The sequence below is a fragment of the Paroedura picta genome, chromosome 10 (genome assembly GCF_049243985.1).
Source record: "Paroedura picta isolate Pp20150507F chromosome 10, Ppicta_v3.0, whole genome shotgun sequence".
Taxonomy (NCBI): domain Eukaryota; kingdom Metazoa; phylum Chordata; class Lepidosauria; order Squamata; family Gekkonidae; genus Paroedura; species Paroedura picta.
In genome coordinates, this window is record NC_135378.1 from 46,478,009 (window position 1) to 46,489,414 (window position 11,406).

Genomic DNA, 11,406 nt, shown 5'->3' on the forward strand with positions numbered 1-11,406 from the left:
CTGTGGCAAAAAGCAAAACAAACATTCAAAGCCCTTGTTCCCATACCAGAATTAATGCCACCTAATGCTGCATTTGAATCATTTTTCTTGACTTCTGCCTCAAAAACAATTGTAACCCCCAAAGATTTTTTCTTCATCCTGAAATACTTTTACAGCTCATTATTTTAAAGTGAGAAACTGAATTGCAGTCTTCCTGGACACTTATATATTTGCCTATTGTTCCTATGCTGTTTTCTAAAGATAAAAAGCCCCCAAGACTTATCTAAGGGGGCCATTGCTGCTGCGGGGGAGGAACACCGACAGGGACCTGGCTGGTTGGAGAGATTGCCCAGCCCTGGCATTCTCTGAGCAGTATGTGTGTTGGCATGGCAACAGGGGGTGTGGCTGAACTGGGCGTCAGTTAAACGGATGGCCTGATGTTCTTTGGCCTCTTTCCCCCCTTCAAGACGCCCGAAGACGCATCGCTTGGTGGAAGGAGCCTTTTTCCTGGCCCAACCGCCTCGCGATGTCAGGGAAGCCCAGCAATTTTATTTCATTTTACTTTTTGAGGGAAAACGGATGCTAGACATGCTGCGGGGCATTGTTTGTTTATTTGTTTTTTAAACTAACAAACAACTAAGCCTCTCACAGGCCGTTTGGGCAGGAGCATTTGCCCCTTCAGAAAAGGAAGGAGAGGGAGAGAGGAACAAGTGCCCATGGCGCCGAAAAAGGATGCCAGTGGGGGGAAGCCCCAACTGCCCATGAACTGTGCTGTGCTGGTGGCAGCTGCTGGTTCCAGGGCCTTGGGAGCAAGTGATGTGACAGGCACATTTCATGATGCAGCGGCAGCAGGTTCCTCTGCAATTCATGGGATGCTGGGGGCATTAAGATGTGTGGCAGTGGGATCCTCCACCTTGATAGAGGAAGGGGGGGTCTAGGTGGGAGAGGTGAGGCTTCCGCCCCCATCCCCTTCCAACAATTATGCAGGGGGTGTTTTTACTCTGCAACATGCGGGCCCATCATTTGGGGGTGCGGTAGATCCTGGCTGCAGTTGTACAATTGGTGCAGGACTGGGGCAGGTTGTTGTGGGCCCATCTTGGTGGCAGGGATCATCTGGACCACCAGCCATGGGGAAGGGAACATCCATGGTTTTCCTCTGAGAGGATTTGCACAACCAAGCCCGTCAGAGGTGGTTTAGGTTCACGTGTGTCTAACCACTGTGGAATTGGCAGTTTCTCATCTTGCTCACCTGTGGCTCCATGGGGTCCAGGATACCAACAACCCCCTTTGTGGCCAGGGGGCCATCAGGATTTGTCTGCTGGGCCTCTGGGCCAACACTTGGCTGACTATCAAGCTTGAGGTTATGCTGTAGGACTGCAGACATGGATGGGGAGCAGGACTTCTGCTGCTGCACATCTGCAAGATCACCCTGGTCATACGGCCAGGAGGCAATGCCTGGGTGAAGCTGGCAGCAACCTGGCCCTACGATGTCTGGGTGGTATGGACAGGGTTGGCCAGCTCCACATCATGGTATGCAGACCATACACATGGGCATTGACCCTATAGCAATTGCTATAGCAGCACATCAGGGACAGGCCAGTGTAGGTGCGGTTAGTATTCCTAGCTCCTCCAGGAATGTTCAACAGGGAGGAACAGAGCAACAAGAGACAACTGGGCATAAGAGTATAATGTATGGAGGAAAGTACTCCAGGGCCTGGCAGGCTGCCGGTACCTCGGGTGAGTTCTCTTCTCTGAAGGCCAACAGGATGGGACCTATTGGCGTCAGGATTCTTTGGTTCTGGGTATCTGATCTGGATGATGAATCAGCTGCATTCTTTGCATATTTATTATAAAGATAAGGCGGGGATGGGTTAGTCCACGAAATCCCCTTTGGGTTATGCATCTGGTGAAAACCCACCTGGTACTCACCTTACTAGGAAATCAAGAGGGCCCATGATGGGTATTATATTGACATATTTAACAGGTTGTGACCAGACGAGATGTTCCAAAAATAGGGTTCAAAGGGGATTTAAAAACAAAAACAACTTTACAGTGGGATATAACAATCACTCCTTCACTAACTGGTTAAGGGGGTAAACAGATTTTCTACGCTTTGTGGCTGATGCTCTCCCAGAAGGGAGTTGGCACTTGGAGAATCATTTAACAAATGTTTTGGAGGCCAAAGCACTTTTTGGGGATGCAGAGGCCATGGTGCATAATGATTAGGCTCGCAAGTGATCTTCAAACAACATCTAGACAAGGTGGGACTTAAAGGACCATGACACCTAGAACATGAAAGTGGGCCCATATGTCAGGAGGTCAGAACAAGACAGATGTAAGCCCATGTATAGGAATGATGGGCGGGGCACCTGTTGGGAATTCAATATGAGCATGTGCCAATACTTTGAGCACTGCTGCGAGGCTTAAGGTGGAGCCCACTTGAAGAAAAGACGTGACAAGCCAGTGGTTACAAAAATGCCTTTTTGTGGGGATCAGCCCTCTTCCCAAAAAAAGGGGGGAAGGTTGGGATCCAACAGTGGAGCTACAACCAACTACAGTTTTTGCAAGGGCACATAGCTGGCAGAGACCTCATTGGGTCATGTAGTCCAACCCCATGCTGTACGCCATGGGCACTGTTCGCATAAGCAGAGTTGGCAGGGACCTCCAGGGTCATTTAGTCTAACCCCCTGCTTCTGTAGCAGTCTCGGTTTGTATGAGCAAAGAGCTGCAGGTACCTTTCAAGGTCATCTAGTCCAACCCCATGCTTCTGACAGCAGTCTTGGTTTGTATGAGCGAGGAGTTGGCAAGTACCTCTCAGGGTAGTCTAGTCCAGCCCCCTGCTTCAGGCAACGGTCTTGGTTTGCAGGAGCACAGAGTTGGCAGGGAACTCTGGGGGTCATCCAGTCCAACCCCTTGCCTCATGCTGAGGCAGGCTGCTGTGCACCAGCTCGGAAGGTCTCCAGGGAAATCTGAGGGGGCTTGCAGCCATGGGGAACAATGGCATCTTCGACAGCAGATGGTGAGCACTGTCCACTGGCCTGGCTGCTGGTCCCTGGCTCAGGTGGGTAGGAAGGCACCCACCCCATGGGTGGGGAATGGAGCACCCAGTGGCCCTCAGCTGGCCACTGGTGTCTGGTGGCCACTGGCCAGGGCTACACCGTTGTCTTCGCCAGGCAATACATGCCCATCAGACAGGCAGTGGGTGCCAGTATTGGGGGAACGGGGGTGCCATGTACTCTGGGTCTTGGGGCATCGTTGGATGCCACTGGTGGGCCTCAGCCAGTGGCATTGTGATGCATGATGGGCCCTACAAGGGCCAGTTTACAGGGGGCACCAACCCAAAGGCTACTCCAGGGGAGAATATCATTGCAAAAGGGGAGGTGGCTCCCTGGTGGCCGGGTCAACCTGCAGCAGTGGCCGGACATCACCTGTTGGCTTCAGGCAAGCCACGCCTTCTGCAAATGGTGTCAGAGTCATCACCTGGTCTTGTTTTGCAGGGCGGCCAATCCCAGGTTATTTGAAGTTAATGGGCCAGCCTGGCTTGGAGGGGTGTGTGTCTCATTACAGGTCCAGTATGGAAGTGCTGTTGGTGTGGATGGGCGAGCAATGCCAAGAGCTTCCCAGGGCTTGAGCTGGAATGTGCTTGGCACAGGAAGTGGCTGCTTAGGACCACACAAGGTATGCAAGGTGCTGCACCCTAGAAGCCGGTGGAGATCTTTGGCCAAGGAAATGAAGTTAAGGCACCCACATAGTAAGGTACAATGCTCTAAGGGAGCATTCATCTGGTTATATAGTCTCAGTTATGATAGACTGCAGGTCTGTCAACAACTGGTAGATCACTCTGATGCAGGTACCTCTTCATCCCATTCAGGAATTCCCTAGCTTCATATTTATGCCAGCGTTATTTGGCTCCCCATCACGTGATGCCAATGCTGTTTCTAGCTGGAGGGAGCAGGGGCAGACTACATATTAAGTTCTGCAGATCAATCCCTCATACCTCTTCACTTCTATGCATCCGATCTGTTTGGATGGCCTCATTGATCATCTGAGCTTTGCGTTGCAGCCCAGGTCTGCAGATATATGAGATACTGTCTGACGAGGCCAGCCTTGTTGGAGGACGTGGCTGCAAACCTGTCACCTGTCCTCACCCACTCCCCACATAGCGTGGGGGCCTGGGGTTGCTTGGATTCCAGTTATAGGAGTGATGGGGCCTCTTTTGACTAGAGAGACCAATTTTGTCCTTCAGGGAGGTTGCTTAAATTATGTCTGGGGCTGGGACAAACAAGTGGTTTAGGGGGAAGTGTCACATGGCCAGCATGAGTTCAGGGAGCTGTCTTGGGACTGCATAGACTCCAACCTGGGAAAGTGGCATGGGCCCCATCTGCCTGTGCATTGGAGACTAAGCATATTGCAGGTTCAGGAGGATGTTTCATGGCTGGGCTACTAGCAGATCCAGTCAGGTCTCAATATGCTGGCATATGGGGTTACCCCGGTATGACATCCGTGGATCAGAAGGTGTATGTACATTAGTGGTGGTTCACAATGTCACCACGGACTGCAACCTGTAGGACTTAGGGAACCAAAGGTGGGATGGGCTTCAGTGCTCAAGGGGAACATGTCCAGGGCTTTGGCAAGGTATGCAGTAGATGCAGAGCAGGGCATTGGCCAAGGGAGGTCTGCCCAGGTTGGGTGGCACAGTACTAAGGGCTTTGCCAGGGCATGCAGTACAATGTTTTCCCACAGATCACAACCTGTAGGGCCTAGAACCCAATAGGGTTCTGGTACTTGGTGCTCAGGGGAAACATCTCTAGGGCTCCTGCAGGGTATGCAGTATGCAGAGCGGGGTATTGGCTGAGAGCGGCTGGCCCAGGGCGAGCATGGGACCGTGGCCAGTGTCAATCAGTGTGCAAGGGTGCTCATGTAACTCTTTTCCAGTAACAACCTTTTGGTTTCCTTCAGAGCGGCAGTCAACGGGGGTGCCTGATACTGGTTACAGAGAATGGCACCATGCGGCAGATGGAATGGCATGCTATAAGACCTGGAAGTGATCCACTTGGGGGTCTGAAGGCATCACCTGGCTCGGACATTGTTTGGATGCAGCTGCCTTCCTGGACATTGCTGTGATGGCAGACTTCCTGTTCAAGCGTGACAGTGGGAGTCCGTATTCCTCAAAGCATTGGCTGACCATCATGGGACGTTGGCTTAGCTATAGTTGTGAACGTTGAGCTGAGCACCAGGAAACATTGTAATTGCCATATGACACTTTGCCAGCATTGGCAGGGGCAATGGGGTTGGGCCCTGGTAACCTCAAGGGACAGTTATGGTCTGGGCTGAGTGGCTAGGATGCCATGTTGCTAAAAGCTATGTCTCACAAGAAGCCCCACTGGGCACAGTGGACAATCACCAAGGAATGGTCCCTGGTGGCGAGTGACCCTTTCACATGTCGCCCAGAGTTCTGTGATCTCAGGTGGAGCTAAAGCCTGGGTATCTAGCTGTATTGGGATGTGTATTACTCATTGGGGGCCCCATGGTATGGCATTTGCAGTTCTGGGCCCTTTATAAGAGTGATGGGGTGCACTTGGGATGCACTTGTTGGAGTGGGGCATGGACATCTGGTTCCATGGGATCCAACATGTTATTTTGAATTGGCTGCAAAATTGAGCGGTGGCGGGAGCTCGAAGAGGTATATACCTATTCGGGCTCAGTGGCGGAAGTGGAGCATGGGAAGGATCAATTTTGGGGAGGCCAAGCTTGCGCGCTGTCCTCCCCTAGATTTGGGGGGCCCTTTAAAGGGCTGTGTGGATGTAGAGCCTGATTGAAGGCTAGCATTTCCGGGGGGCAGGAGAACCCAACAGAGGCTGGTGCCCAGAGGGGTCACTCCATGGTGCCTCCCCCCCTGTTTCAGCCTGCCATTATGTCCGGGTTTTGGGGCTGGATAGCCAAGGCAACCCGTTGAGGGGCAGGCTGTGGTGGGCTTCCTTGTGGTAGGGTAACCACAAGATGGCATGATTCTCTTCCCATGCTTGCCACGCTCAATGTTGAATAAAGGCTGTGGCCAAATATTTTATGCCAAAATTATGGTTGTCAGTGTCCTCATTAGGTGGTCAATATCCCCCTGCAAGGCAAAAAGCCCCCAAGACTTATCTAAGGGGGCCATTGCTGCTGCGGGGGAGGAACACCGACAGGGACCTGGCTGGTTGGAGAGATTGCCCAGCCCTGGCATTCTCTGAGCAGTATGTGTGTTGGCATGGCAACAGGGGGTGTGGCTGAACTGGGCGTCAGTTAAACGGATGGCCTGATGTTCTTTGGCCTCTTTCCCCCCTTCAAGACGCCCGAAGACGCAAAACCCACCCTCCCTCCCTGTTTATGAATTGTTTGACTTTTTGTTAGATGTTGGGTTATATTATTGATTAATTGTCACAGCCTGCGGAAGTGGAGCATGGGAAGGATCAATTTTGGGGAGGCCAAGCTTGCGCGCTGTCCTCCCCTAGATTTGGGGGGCCCTTTAAAGGGCTGTGTGGATGTAGAGCCTGATTGAAGGCTAGCATTTCCGGGGGGCAGGAGAACCCAACAGAGGCTGGTGCCCAGAGGGGTCACTCCATGGTGCCTCCCCCCCTGTTTCAGCCTGCCATTATGTCCGGGTTTTGGGGCTGGATAGCCAAGGCAACCCGTTGAGGGGCAGGCTGTGGTGGGCTTCCTTGTGGTAGGGTAACCACAAGATGGCATGATTCTCTTCCCATGCTTGCCACGCTCAATGTTGAATAAAGGCTGTGGCCAAATATTTTATGCCAAAATTATGGTTGTCAGTGTCCTCATTAGGTGGTCAATATCCCCCTGCAAGGCAAAAATATTTCCACAGAGGGCCCATCGACTACCACTGAACATTCCATTCAGTAAACAAATGCAAGTGAGATTATTTCTGCTTCTTTTAGGAAACTAAATAACCAGTGCAGAGCAGACAAGTTTTGAAATGGATTCAGTCAGTGTGTCTTTGTAGCAACTAGTTTGAATTTACAAAGAAAATCAATATGAAGTACCTTACATAGGTTGTTTCTTTAAAGGGGTGGGATCTACTGCTGGGATGTTTGCCAAGCTTCAGTGCCGTATTACACAATGCCAAGTTCCCACAGATCATGTACTCCAACATCAGTATTCTACCACCTGGATGGAACTTTTTCTTCAATACACCAGAATGTACCTGAGTCTCAAGCTGCTTCCAAATGAGGATGCAAATCCACAGCAATCCCATGGCAGTAGAAGAAAGCAATGTGGAAGGACCGGACCTGTGCCTGTATATGCATCAGGGATGCACACCCCCACCCCAGATGTGCTCAGTGTTTCCATCCCTTCCTTACTCCTTTCCCTTTCCTCCATTACATCTGCACAAAAGCACTGATAAGACAGCAAGTGGGGCACCATTCTGGCCTGGAATCCCCCCCTTCCTTTTCTCCACTAAGCAATGCAGTATAGCTGAGCTGGGGGAAAACAGCCTTTTAAAGGGCTGAAGGTGAGCTTTACTATTTTGAAGGTGGTGCTTTATTATGCCCCCGTTGCAAAGATTTCCCTTTGAACCAGAGCAAAGGAGATATATTTGTAATGGGGTGAGAACAGATAAAAGAAGGATGGGAACCAAATGATTCATTCTTAGATGGTACATGGTGCCATCTGGATGCTCCAAAATATTACAGGAGCTTTCAATGAAAATAAACTTGTCCAATAGTCAATGTGTGTGAGGAGAAGAGATTTAACCTTCACCCATTGGAAAGGATATATAATAAATATTCCTTTCTTTGCAGGGCAAAAGCCTTTTCTACATTCTAGAGATGTGCTTTTGGATATATCCAAGCTGAAAAAATATATACAAAAATATATCTTACTGTTATTTTTCAGGGTGTTTTTCCCCAGCCAAATACACATTAGGGTCCAATACACCCCCCTTTTTTAATTTCTTCCCCTACCTGGGCCCATTATGCACATGTTGCAATGCACTTTCAATGTGCTTTCGTAGCTGGATTTCCCTGTGCGGAACAGGATAATCCACTTCTAAAGTGCATTGAAAGTAAATTATCCAATGCGTGCATAATGGACTCAGTAAGCAAGCCTTGGCAGGTCTCTTCAGAGGAAGCCTTGTGTTATTGAAAGAGGCTTTCTTCTAAGAAAGATTTCTTAGGATTGCAGTTTATGATACCTGGACATATTTGTGAGTAACTTGCCTGCTGGAAATCCTGGTGCTTGTGAAAAGGCCATAACAAACAAGGAGTAGCAGGGCTCCTGGACTTTTAGCTATAGTTCTAAATCCATTACAAGCTAAAGAGCTAACAGGGTTATTGTTTCCAAAGCAAGTCCCATACTTCATTTTTACTGTACAGATTGGTGTTTCTCAGAACAATGTGCTTGAATTGTTAGAGTTCAAAAAGACAGCTGTCTCAAAAGGACATCAGTAATAAAGAATCAAATGACATTGTTTTCATCCAGTCCTGCAACCAAGTTTTTTTCATGGTTTATGGGCTTACTTATTCCATTGTCTCAGCTTAAAGAGCAAATATGCTGGCTGTAGATTGTCACTCAGAGACAGTTTAGGGCTGAACAGAATATGACATGTTTTGTATTAATGGTGTAAATAGCAGCAGCATGGATGGAGGGGCACTTTGAAACTGGGCCATGGCACTTGGGGAAGAGGATTTAATCCTTTATCTTTTTCACCCTCCCCACAGCTCAGTTCCTTCATGGAGCTGCTGTTACCGAAGTCAGGTAATGTGGTGCTGAATGTTTCCCCTGTAGGGCAAATAGCAACTCTGGGGAACGGTGTGGAAGATCGGCTAAAAGGGTGCAGAAATGCCCATTTGTAGGTTTGAAATTCTGTATTATGAGATGAGATTATGAGATGATTGAGAAACAGAAATCATTACTAGAATGTTTCCCCTTTTTTAGTTCTTTAAGGACTGATAAAACTGCTTTTGGATTGGCAAATAGCCATGACTCTGAGCCAGTTGGGGTGAAACCTACCCAAGCTACTTGTCTGAACAGAAATAAGTCTGCTCCCAAATTCCTTTTAGCCCTGGGAGGAAAATATACAGATACCTTTATTGAACCCTTTCCTCCCCTCCTGGAACATCAAGAAGACAGAGGGGAGAGTTTTTAAAATGGAGAAATGCCATATGGAAAGAGATAATCTCCTTTCCCACTGCACTTATCCATATCATCTGATGGTGCAAAGCACAGATGCCAACATGGGTTGTTTGGCCCTAAGAAACTGAAGAGAAACACAAAGTGCAGGTCAGTCCTAGCAAATGCAGTGGATGCTCCAGGACAGTCATCTTTTCCCCGAAGGAAGATGGCATTTCCCAGTTTCTCTTTTGGGGTGGAGTTTGGGAATGACTTTCTAAGTTTAAGAATGTGGGTTTTCTGCAGTGTTGCTTGTCTCTCTTTAGCCATAAACTCTAGAGTCAATATTTTACAATAGTGTTTCTAGATTCTTGATTTTACAGTAGTTTTTCCAGCAACCAGATATTTCCAGAGTGGCTCCTGATCGTATGCATATTGGCTATCATTAATAGTTTATTTGGCCATCAGTCTTTATTATAAATATTTACAGCTGGCTGTCCATGTTTCTTTCTACATGATACGAGGCAGGGAAAAATAAGAGCGACACTCGTTGTGAGATTCATAGAATAACTGAAGCTGCTGATGAATTGCAACTAAGATATTTGAATAAATCATGACAATATTTGTTAGTGGACAAAGGTACAGGAGTATTTCAGCAACCAATTATATGGCAAAGCATTCCCGACTGATATGTAAAGCACTGCTTATATATTCATTTTGCTAAGCTAATAATCACCAAAGAAATACTTAAATCCCACGCTTTTTTCACCTTTGTGAATTATATATTTCTTGGAGTGGAAGGTGAAGCTAAGCTGCAATAGTCTCCTCTTGCAACTTTGGGAACTGAAGCCTTTCAGAACTGCCTGTGGGACCATTTTGGTCTCTACATTATTTCACGTGAAAATCTAGGTAAATATAGGTATAAAGCTGTTGGTGATGGCAATACATATGATCAAGCAAACAAGTGTGTTAAGTCACCAGTGTTCAGGAAGTTTGTATCCCACTGGAAAAAAGTACTGAGACAATAAAATATTGCTTTTAAAAACCCAAACCCATAATTAAACCTTCATGATTCTTGCCTAAGGCATTCTTCGAAGACCAGACTAATACAGTAATAAATAATTTCTCCAGTTTCCCTTTTGTATCTCCTGCACATTTTCTTATATTTATGCGAGTGCAAGAAAGCATTTGAATTAAGGATTATCCCACCGTTTTTCCCCTTTCCTTCTTTCCTTTATTTATACCATATTTTCTGAACTGTAAACACTATTACAGACTAGATAGGAGATTGGAAAATGCTTCACACTAGCTCAGTTCCCTTTAAGTTCAAAAGAGACCAGGACAGGTGATGCTACCAGAAATATAAGTGGCTCAAGCACGCTGGGAAGCTGGCTAAATGTTCATCAGGCAGATCACACTGAAGACTGCCCAACTTGAGTCCACCTGCCTACCCCCACTTCAGGTAATCCCAGCTAACCTTCGGATTGCTCCTAATCCCACCCTCTCACTACTGAGCCACTCAAGCAAAAGGTTTGCATGCAAGTACCAAATGCCAGTACACTGTTTCCCTGCCATCGTCCCATATCTTCCTTCTCTGATTGTAAATGCTGCCAGCATGTTGCAGCTATGCTACAATTAGTGGATCTAAATCCACTGTAAGATAAAATTATATTAAGCTCTATGTATCTTATCTTGTTTTCAAGGCAGCACAGGAGACAGTATTGTAAAGTGACGGCATGCAAGTAATGCAACCGGAAGAAAACTAAGCATACTCTGGTGTCTTTGTAGCACTCCAGTCCTCATGCAAAGGATCCTGCTTGGACCCCTACTGAACTCTCAGTAGGGGCCCAAGCAGGATCCTTTGCATGAGGACTGGAGTGCTGCAAAGACACCAGAGTATGCTTAGTTTCATAAATGAAGCATTCCCTTCTGCCTAGCCTGACCAGTCTGATCTTTGCCTGCCAGCTCCTAGCATGGAAGGGATGATTATTAGTCTCCTTTTCCACCTTTCCCGAGGTAGTGGTCCTATGAAAGGTTTCACGCTAACTCAGAATTTTTGTGTCTGATTCTGTGTCTGTGTCTAATTCTGGTCAGGCTTTCACTGTATACCATGTGTGTGTGGTTGTCAACCAAGCAACTTGCCTCCCCATGCTGCTTTGCTGCTAGCTGCTGGAACGTATAAAAGAGTTCAGGGCACAGGGCATAGGACAGGCACACAAAGGGAAATGGATCGTTTTACATGCCCTTGACTTCTGCAGTAGCCACCCGTGACAGGAGTGACAAGAGTAAAACAGCCTTGTAAAAATACAGTCCACACTGCCA

The 11,406-nt window shown here is 47.8% G+C and overlaps 1 long non-coding RNA gene across 1 annotated transcript; it reads left to right on the forward strand.

Moving 5' to 3' along the window:
• The first annotated feature begins 250 nt into the window (after positions 1-250).
• Positions 251-6,773, forward strand: LOC143818995 (uncharacterized). The gene is made up of 2 exons (XR_013224723.1): positions 251-1,716; positions 4,939-6,773. It is a non-coding gene; the product is annotated as an uncharacterized LOC143818995 (long non-coding RNA).
• Positions 6,774-11,406: the final 4,633 nt, after the last annotated feature.